Consider the following 10,863-nt stretch of genomic DNA (forward strand, 5'->3'; position numbering starts at 1 on the left):
AGCCATCTCTCTAGCCATATTTTTGGCATTTTTATAGAATATCAGGTGGCTATAGCTACTTGGGCTTACGTCTGGATCCTCTATTCTGTTCCACTGATCTACATGTTTCTTTTTGTGCCAGTAACACACTGTTTTGTTACTATGGCTCTGTAGTATAGGTTAAAATCAGGTATGGTGATACCACCAACCTTATTTTTGTTGCTCAGTATTATTTTAGATATTTGAGGGTTTTTTGTGATTCCAAATGAAATTTTGGATTGTTTTTTCTATTTCCATGAAGAATGCCTTTGGAATTTTGATAGGGATTGCATTAAATGTGTGGATTGCTATAGGTAAGATTGCCATTTTCACAATATTGATTCTTCCAATCCAGGAATAAGGGATGTTTCTCCACTTTCTAATGTCTTCTGCAATTTCTCACTTGAGCGTTTTAAAATTCTCATTGTATAGATTCTTTCATTCCTTCGTTAGGTTTATTCCAAGGTACTTTATTTTTTTTGGATGCAATTGTGAATGGGAGTGATTCTCTGATTTCATTCTCTGTGTGTTTGTTGTTACCATATATGAAGGCTACTGATTTCTGTGTATTTATTTTGTATCTTGCTATATGGCTGTAGGTTTTTATCAACTCTACCAGTTTGCTAGTAGAGTCTTTAGAGTCCGTTATGTATAGAATCATGTCATCTGCAAATAATGATAACTTGATCTCTTCCTTTCCAATTTGGCTCCCTTTTATGTGTGTCTCTTGCCTTATTGCTATGGCTAAGACTTCCAGAACTATATTAAATAAAAGTGAGGACAGCGTAAACCCTTATCTTTTTCCTGATTTTAGTGGAATAGCTTCCAGTTTTTCCCCATTTGGTTGGCTGTAGGCTTGTCATAAATAGCTTTTATTATATTGCGATATTTTTTTTTCTTTTCCCAGTCTCTATGGACTTTTATCATGAAGGGATGTTGGATTTTTGTCAAATTCTTTCTCTGCATCCAGTGAGATGATCATGTGAAATTTGTCCTTCAACCCGTTTATATAATGCATTACATTTATAAATTTGTATATATTGAACCATCCCTGCATCTCTGGGATAAAGCCTACTTGGTCAGGGTAAATGATCTTTTTGATATATTCTTGTATTCTGTTTGCCAATATTTTGTTGAGGATTTTTGCATCTATGTTCATGAGGGAAATTGGTCTGTAATTTTCCTTTTTTGTTCTATTTTTGCCTGGTTTTGGTATCAGAGTGATGCTGGCCTCATAGAAGGAGTTTCGTAGAATTCCTTCTTTTTCTATTTCCTGGAAAAGCTTAAGAAGCAATGGTGTTAGCTCTTCCTTAAAGGTCTGGGAAAATTCAGCAGTGAATTCATCTGGGCCTGGGCTTTTTTTATTTGGGAGATTATTGATGACTGTTCAGATCTCCATGTTTGTTATAGGTCTATGTAAGTGATTAATCTCATTTTGATTTAATTTTGGTAGGTCATATAAATCAAGGAAATCATCCATTTCTTTTAGATTTTCATATGATTTTTTGAAGTTCTCTGGAATCTCTTGTGATGTTACCTTTTCATCTCTGATTTTATTAATTTGTGTCTCTTCTCTCTTTGTTTCGGTCAGATTTGCTAAGGGTTATCAATATTGTTTATTGTTTCAAAGAACCAACTTTTTGTTTTATTAAATCTTTGCATTTTTTTGTTTCGATTTAATTAATTTCTGCCCTAATCTTTGTTATTTCTTCCCATCTACTGATTTTGGGTTTGCTTTGTTCTTCTTTTTCCAAGGCTTTAAGGTGAAGCATTAGGTCGTTTACTTGTAACCTTTCTAATTTCTTAATATGGCAATTAAGGCTATAAATTTTCCTCTTAGAACTGCTTTCATTGTGTCTCAGAGATTTTGGTATGTTGTGTTCTCATTATCATTTGACTCTATATATTTTTCGATTTCCTTCCTGATTTCTTCATTGACCCATTCATCATTTAGTAGTGTATTGTTTAATTTTTATGATTTTGTGTATTCTCTATAGCCTTTCTTGCTACTGATTTGTAGTTTAATTCCATTGTGTTCAGACAGAATGCAAGCAATTATTTCAGTTTTCCTGAATTTGTTAAGATTTGCTTTGTGTCCTAATATATGGTCTATTTTAGAGAATGTTCCATGTGCTGCTGAAAAGAATGTATATTCTGCAGCATTTGGATGAAATGTCCTGTATAAATCTGTTAGGTCCATTCCTTCTATGACCTCATTTAGCCCTAATGCCTCTCTGTTTATTTTTACCCGGGATGATCTGTCAATTGATGAGAGTGGGGTGTTAAAGTCACCCACCACCACTGTGTTTGGTGTTATCTGTGACCTTAATTCTAATAGTGTTTTTTTGATGAATATGGGAGCCCCCATGTTAGGTGCATATATGTTTAAGATTGTTATGTTTTCCTGTTGGAGTTTGCCCTTAATCAATATAAAGTGACCTTCCTTATCTTTCTTGACCAATGTTGGACTGAAGTCTACCTTGTCAGATATTAGGATAACAACCCCTGCTTGTTTTCTAGGCCCATTTTCTTGAAACATTGTTTTCCAACCTTTCACCCTAAGATAATGTCTATCCTTTGTAGGAAGGTGAGTTTCTTGCAGACAACCAATTGTAGGATCCTGCTTTTTAACCCAGTCTGCAAACCTAAACCATAATATTTTCAAGCAATGTGTGTGTGTGTGTGTGTGTGTGTGTGTGTGAGAGAGAGAGAGAGAGAGAGAGAGAGAGACTTCAATAAAGCATAGCGTTGTTAAGGGGTAAGTAATATTTTCACTTTGCATTAATTATTCAACACATTCATAAATGTGTCATTTAATTGAAAATGGGGATTACTAATAAGATACCTAGAACTCACATTAGCTTCTGTACAATATCATAGTCAAACCATCTTTCCCTATAGTTATAGACTATTTAAAACTGTGTTGTATGTTTTCTAAATATTTATTCACTGAGAAAGTACACCAATGAAAGACCAAAGAAATGATTATACTCAAGTATATATTGAGCAACCAATGAATTTACGGGGTTACTTATTGAAGCATAGCTGACTTTAAGGTAGCTACATCAGCAAAAGCCCAAGAGCAGCAGCTCACAGAAGCTTCATCTCTTGAGCTCTCTCCCCAACTTGAAGGCAGCTCTAGTACAGAAATTCTCACCCTCAGGAGGGCACCTATGGATGTTGTTGCTGTTTGATATGCTCAAGTTTCTAAGTTTGTGTAGCTTCATAAATCTCTGAACTTACTTCCTTGCTCCAGAAGAGCATGTTTTAATTTCAACAAAATGCACCCATATTAATTTTTGTATCTAAAATATGCTGTGGTAAGTTAAACTATGCATAAACAGTGTACATAACACCCTCATAAACTATGGGTCAAAAGGGGGACATTAGTTGTTTTGACTGTTATGCACTTAATGAATATGCACAATTTGTGTTTCAGTGATTGCTACAATTTAACATGAGCATGCAAATTAAAATATCACGATGTCCTAACATCTGTTTTCATTATTATGTCATCAAAACCTTTTAAATACTTTTGAAGAAAGGGCATGTATTAGTGATGTTCTTCAAGTTACTGCAAACTAAGAACTCTCAGTAAAATCCACTTCATATTAGCCTTGCAAATTCATATAGATGCAAAAACATTACCCTGCAAGCTTGAGATTGCATAGCCATACCTATTATTGAGAGAGCTCATGGCCTACTCCCACCTTCATAAGATAAGATTCCTTAATGAAAATATTGTGGGCTGTGTGCTATGGTTAGTACTACTGATGCATAATTTACTTATCTTAAGTCCACAACTATGATTTTAGTACATTGAGTTTTGAACATCACCAAAAATAACTTGAGATATTGCAACAATTGGTTTTTAAATTTTCCTACCTTTCTTTCTCTTTGTCTCTCTCTCTCTCTCTCTCTCTCTCTCTTTCTTTCTTTCTTTCCTTCCTTCCCTCACAGGAAGTGCACTTAACCTCCGATTCATCTCTCCTTTCTTATTTGTAGCATTCTACAAAAGAATTATTGAAATAATTTATAGTAACTCCCTGTTCCTATCCCTTACCCCCCATGATCACAAATCTTCATTTTTTTATGATAAATTCTTTACAAATAACTGAAGGTTAAATAATGGTTTCAGTCAACCAGAAGTCATCTGAATTCTGTTGACCAGTTATTTTAAAATAAATGTCCATATCTTTGTTTGGCTTAATTTTCAAAATAAAGTCCAGATTTCATGAAATCTTTCAAAAAGCATTATTAAGTTATTTGGCTTTTGAACATTTTAGCATACAATTAATCAAAATTAGCTAATTGTTATTATATAAATTTTCTAAATAAAATGCACACATTTAAACATATTCTGGGGCTGGAGAGATGGCTTAGTGGTTAAGCACTTGCCTGTGAAGCCTAAGGACCCTGGTTATCGGCTCGATTCTCCAGGACCCACATTAGCCAGATGCACAAATGGGCACATGTGTCTTGAGTTCATTTTTAGTAGCCGGAGGCCCTGGCTCACCCATTCTCTCTCTATATATATCTGCCTCTTTCTCTCTCTCTGCCCATTGCTTTCAAATAAATAAATAAAATAAACAAGAAAATTAAAAATATTCTGTATAATACTGACATATCTTCAAATATACCTCAGCCCAAGAATGCTGATTCAAGATTAGATCTTAAACTGTACTCACTCTGTTGAAAGCATGCTTATTATAAGCACAAAACCAGTGCATTTTATGTGTACATTGGCTTAATAGGATATAGATAACTTTTTACTGACGTGTACAGTTACCCTGAGTTGACTAAACACTTACAGTGATATGAATTTTGTCTAGTAACAAAATCTGCAAACTATTAGCTCAAAGTATGACTTACAGTTTAAATCCACTGAAAATGATTTGAATGAACTGAGCTAAGATAAACTGTAGTCATTTTAGAGAGCTACATATGAGAATATAGTTATATTTATTTTTAAAATTATGCATTACATAGATGATGGCTTTGGCAGAATGAAATTATTAGCCCAGAATCTCTTACTCCACAGTCTAAATAAGAGGAAAGATTTGTCATTCTTAAAGATGAAGGCTTGTCAGCATTTGTGTGGATTTATGAGGTGGCATCCAAATCCCTCATGATCATCTGTCCTGTTGTTCACCACCCCTACTTCCTGCTTCCGGGAGGATGCTATTTTCAGGTGTACTCCTCCTGTCATGCTCAGATGAAGGATGACTGCCCAGAAGACCACTGGTCATTAGCTGCATTCAAACACAGTGAATGGATGCTAGAAAAGTTCTCCATCCACTAGGCAGGGCATTAACTGTGATGATATTCATTTATCTATCAAATATACTTAGACATATGAGTTCTCTGAAGGTTTGTTTACTGGAAAATGTTGCATTACTCTTTGATGGTGGAAATAAAAAGATATCAGTTCTGTTGATGGATTTAAAGGATTTTTTTTTTTAAATCTGAAAAATGAGAACTCATGTCATTTTTCCAGTGGTACATTTTGTTCTTTCAAAGTAAAGTCTTTTAGCAAGCTATTTTCTTATTATGATCTGAAACAAAATACACACATATGCACACACTCACACACACATACACACACACTTAAATTGTCTTATTTTTAAAATTTTATTTACTTGCAAGCAGAGAGATAGAGAGAAAAGAGACAGAGAGAGAATGGGAATGCCAGGGCCTCTAGCCACTGCAAATGAATTCCAGACACATGTGTCCCTTACGTATCTAGCTGATGTGGATCCTGGGGAATTGAACCTGGGTCTTTTGGCTTCACAGGAAAACACCTTAACCATTAAACCATCTCTCCAGCCCAATTGCCTTATTCCTGAAGAGAGATGGACAGAAATTTAAAGTATCAGTGATTCAGTTTTTTGGTTTTTTTTTTTTTCTAGTTGCAGGTACTTAAAAATTAGATAAAGGAGGACTTCTAGCCAATATGGCTACCACCTAGCTGGACTGCAAATACTGGGGAAAGAAGGGCAGACCAAATGGTTGAACCTTCACCAGGCCCTTGCAGGAAACACCTGAACCACAAGACACTGGAGGGTAGTATCAAGTCTAACCTAAATCTTCTACATCTTCTCTCTCTCTCTCTCTCTCTCTCTCTCTCTCTCTCTCTCTCTCTCTCTCCTCTCTAACTCTTGTATATTAGTTATCTTTTTCCTCATTTTCTTACTGGGAACTGACGTGTACTCCCAGCACCAGCATGGGGCTATCATCCACAATGAGCTTTTGATCAGAAAAACCTACAAGGTTTCCTAAAACAATGCCAGATTTATGTCAGAGTACTTGATGACCCACTAAAGGTTAGTGGTATGACCCTATTACTGAAGATACCATATGCAGCTGTTTCATGGGTGACTGGGGGAAATGACCAATATCTGTCCAAGCAACTCATGGTCTAACCTACTTAGCAACAAATAAGCAGTTGTGATGCCCACACAAGTGCAATAGTGGCACACAGCCATGGTGGGGAACCAACTGCTCTTGATTTGGCTAACTGATCCCCTCAGTAGTATGGGACCCATAACTGGAGCTGGGAAAAAGTCAGAATCATATCCAAACATAAGCCCTCTCTCCAATCAATCATGGGCTACAAGAGGGCCTACACCTATTAAACTCTCTATAAAAAAAGTAAGGGTTATTTCATTTTTCTGTTGGAGAATCTGCTTCTCTTTTTCAGATAGATGCAGATCCTAAGGAGAGAGCCCCCCCCCATCATACCTCAAAAGGGCCCCAGCTGAAACAAAGGAAAATTGGCAAAACAAGCAAGGGTGCTGTTTTCCTGATGAACTGGATACCAGCACAAGGGGGAAGGAGTCCAACACAGAGAAAAATCAACTCCTACCAAATCAGAGAGCCAGAGCCTCAGAGGCCCCCAACACCTCATCACTGAAGCAGACCAAAAATGAACCCAACATGGCTCAGGGAAATTTTGTGGAAGAGGGGGTGGAAAGAATGTCAGAGCCACATGTTGGGTCAAGATATGCAGAGACATTTATCATACCAATAACTGTGGGCAAACTCCACAATGCTCGACCCAAGTACCTCAACAAGGAGGGGCCAAAGGGGAGGGGGTAGTTCACGGATGAGCCTAATAATGGTACCAAACTGCCTGTATTTGCTGAATAGAAAACTAATATACATCTATATCTATATCTATATCTATATCTATATCTATATCTATATCTATATCTATATCTATATCTATCTATCTATATATATATCTATATATAAATTAAAATATGAACATATTATACGTAGATGGGTTAAAGTATCAGGATTTACTAGGTAAAATGACCCATCTTTGGCCAAAGAATCTGGCTCTCATATGTAAATACAAACAGAGTGAGAAACCACCACAAGTCAGCAAACACCAAAAGTAAAAGAAAAAGAAAAATTCCAACAGACAGAAAATGAAAGCTCAGACTGCTCTGCATACCCTTCTAGTTAGCCATCTTCCATCCTGACCATGCTGTCCAGCTGCAGTAGGAGAATATCTGAAACCTTCCCATTTTCCCCATAAGGCTTTTCATTGAATGCCTGACAGTCTGCCAAATGCAAATGAGAGTTACTACCAACTCTCTACAGCAGGTTCTGAATAAATAGTTTCTTCCTTGAGTATTAGTCTGCAAGCTATGAGCAAGCAGGAGAAAAGGAAAGACCCATGGCATGGAAACTCGATAGAACCAGGTTGGCAGTGACATTGTCCTAAGTTAGCTCTTTCATCAGCAAGGGAGTCTTTGCTAGATAGGAGGGCAGGTTAAGCTCCTGCCTCAGCTGTGGAAACATAACAATGGCTAACTGTAAATGATAGTGTAGCGGAAAGCCATAACTAGAAAAAATACTAAAGCACAATGTCAGTCATTTTGCCCAAGTGGTATCTTATGTTTTCCCCCTTCCTTATTCCTTGTCATTTTAAATATTCTATACACTATTTCTGTCAAACACCTAATGTTTTCAAATATTCATCATTAGTTTGTGGTTTAATTTTTAATTTTTTTCTGAGTAAGTCAGTTTATTAAAATAGTGATTTAGGCCAGGCGTGGTGGTTCATGCCTTTAATCCCAGCACTCGGGAGGCAGAGGTAGGAAGATCATCACAAGTTTGAGGCCACCCTGAGCTACCTAGTGAATTCCAGGTCAGCCTGAGCCTACCTAAAAAAAAAAAAAAAAAAAAAGTTGATTTAGGCTTCTGCAATGGTGACTTCCACTCCTGGCTCAATGCTGATGGAAGTAATCTGTTTAATAATCTCAAGAAAGACTGTGTAAATCAATGAGTCGCTTGTGGATTCTCATCTGGAAGCAATCGCATGTCTTGGAAGCATCACCGCGTGGTGTTTTCCTTGTAGTTATTTTCAGTGTCTTGGCAGATGTGCGAACTGGTTCTTTCCCTTTGAGGCTCTTGTCCTTGGCTCCTCTGACAAGTCAGCGCACACCCTCTCCAGGGACTTCACGTTGCAGTTGGTGAGGGTGATCGGGATTCTGTGGACGACCACCTCTGGTTCCACGGGTGTCTTCCCATTATCCTTAAAGGCTTTCATGGCTGTGCTGTGCGCGGCTTCCTGATCAACTTGTTCCTAGGTGAGAATGAACCGCAGCGAGCCAGGAACAAGAGCAGATGGAAGCTCAGCTCCGCTCACAGCCACTTCTCAGGAAGGTTAATTTTTAATTTTTATGAATGTCTGGAAAACTTTTAAATTGTTGATAAGGTTCAACTTAACATTTCTCTTTCACAATCCATGTTCACTGGACCCTATTTCTTTTTTACGGTTGTCAGGTGTCATTTATATTTTGCAAGTTGCAAGTTGGTATCCCGCAAAGCTTAATCCAGTTCTCTTCACTTTCTTCAGTCTCATATCTTCCCCCGCATTATGTTTTATTTGGGATAATCAGTATTATGAATTCTTCCAATTCAAAGATTTTTTAGTTTTTGAACTACAATCCGAGGCAAGCTGGGTGCAAATCTCCAGAATTATTTTAGCTACTTGTTCCTGCCCAGACACCGAATTTTGCCTCCTCCACAGACACTAAGCAGCCAGCCTGCATCTAGGTTGACCCTACCTGTCTGCTCTGTGACTCTTCTTTGTGATGTAGAGGACTCCAAGGACTTTCCTCATCTCCTTTTGTTCACAAAATATTTTGCTGGATTAACTCCAGTCCAATGGCTGATAAGTATTTACATTCTTTCCAACTTTCTGATTGTTTTAAACAAGATATTCAACCAGAATTCTATTCCATCATGCCTGGAAATAGTATTCTATTGATTTTCTTACTGTGCCCCATTGTTCTAGTACATTGTCACTTTAAGTGAATTAATTACTGTTCTATTTGATTTCAAATAGCTCATATGGACATATGTATAGCACCATTAAATGTTTTGTGAAAACCAGGCGTGAGGCTATACACCTCCAATTGCAGCAGATGGGAACTAGATGCAGGACTATCAGAAACTCAAAGCTAGTCTCCATTACATAGTGTGTCCAAGGCTAACTGACACTGTCTCAAAAAGTATGAATTCTTGCATCAACAAATAATATATCAGTCACCTCTTTATAAGGCGCTACTTCAATTAGCTAAACCAACCATTTGTCTTCCTGTTAACTATGATTTCCTATGTTATTGCCAATTGAAAGAATTTAATTTGAACAATATAAAAAAATAATTTTATTTATTCCCTTGATTCAATGTGTTGTCAAAAATTTAGTGAATGTTGTGTTTTACATATAACTTCTGATCTATTTTATAAAATTTGGAAAACAAAATGTAGAAAAATATAAAGCTTCCTATTTTATGAAACTCATTTAGATTCCATCCTTTCTTTTCCTACTGCAATGTATGTGTGACAATATAATTAGTTCTTGAATGCCTAATTATATGTAACATGTGGAGGCAGACATTTGTAGTGCTGGAACAAAGAGTGTTCAAAATACCAATTATACATTTGTATTTTCATGAACTGTAAGATTGCATCTTAATGACAATTTGCCCACCCTACATAACACCTAAACACTGCCAGGTCGTAAGTGGAAGTTAAATTAACTCTCCTCCATGACTGGGTTTATGCCAAGTACTCTTTTAATTCAACATTTCAGGCAAAGAGGAAAGAAGTACCATATAATTTCATAGTAAATCTAAAAAGAACCTTGTAGTTTTTAATTTTTATTTTGATTGCTTTCAGCTTTTCTATCAATTTGGACTCCATTCTATACAGCACTTTCTCCAGTGTAGCAACATGTATCTTAGAAGAATTATGTTTATTAAAATATTTTGATTTATTTATTTACAAGCAGACAGACAGAAAGATAAAGAAGGAGAGATATAGAGAAGAGAGACGGACAGGGAACGGGCATGCCAGAAACTTCAGTTGCTGCAAACAAACTCTAGATGCATGTGCCACGTTGTGCATATCTGTCTTTATGTGGCTACTGGAGGATTGAACCCAGGTTATTAGGCTTTGCAGGAAAACACCTTAAATGCTGAGTCATCTCTCCAGACCAACAATTACATTTTTTAATTCATTTTTTTTTTAATTCTTTGCTCCTAAAACAGTAAATAACTTGGAAGAGAAATTAAATGCCATTGATATACCTATGTACTTAGGAATGACTGCTAAATTTTTATTATATGTTTTGCAGTATTTCATTCAGTTGGGCACACTTATAATGATCCTACCATACAAGATACATACATTATTATATAAACTGTTGATCTAGTAGTAAACAAAAGTAAAAGAAAAAAATTCTAGATTAAACTTTAATTATTTTTACATAATGAGTAAATAAACTGAACATATATACACATATATATATGTATATATGTTCAGTTT

The 10,863-nt window shown here is 36.3% G+C and overlaps 1 pseudogene; it reads right to left on the minus strand.

The window, feature by feature from the left end:
• Positions 1 to 8,221: 8,221 nt before the first annotated feature.
• Positions 8,222 to 8,578, minus strand: LOC123458477 (annotated as a pseudogene).
• Between the last annotated feature and the right edge of the window lie 2,285 nt (positions 8,579 to 10,863).

This window comes from Jaculus jaculus, chromosome 2, assembly GCF_020740685.1.
Source record: "Jaculus jaculus isolate mJacJac1 chromosome 2, mJacJac1.mat.Y.cur, whole genome shotgun sequence".
Taxonomy (NCBI): Eukaryota; Metazoa; Chordata; class Mammalia; order Rodentia; family Dipodidae; genus Jaculus; species Jaculus jaculus.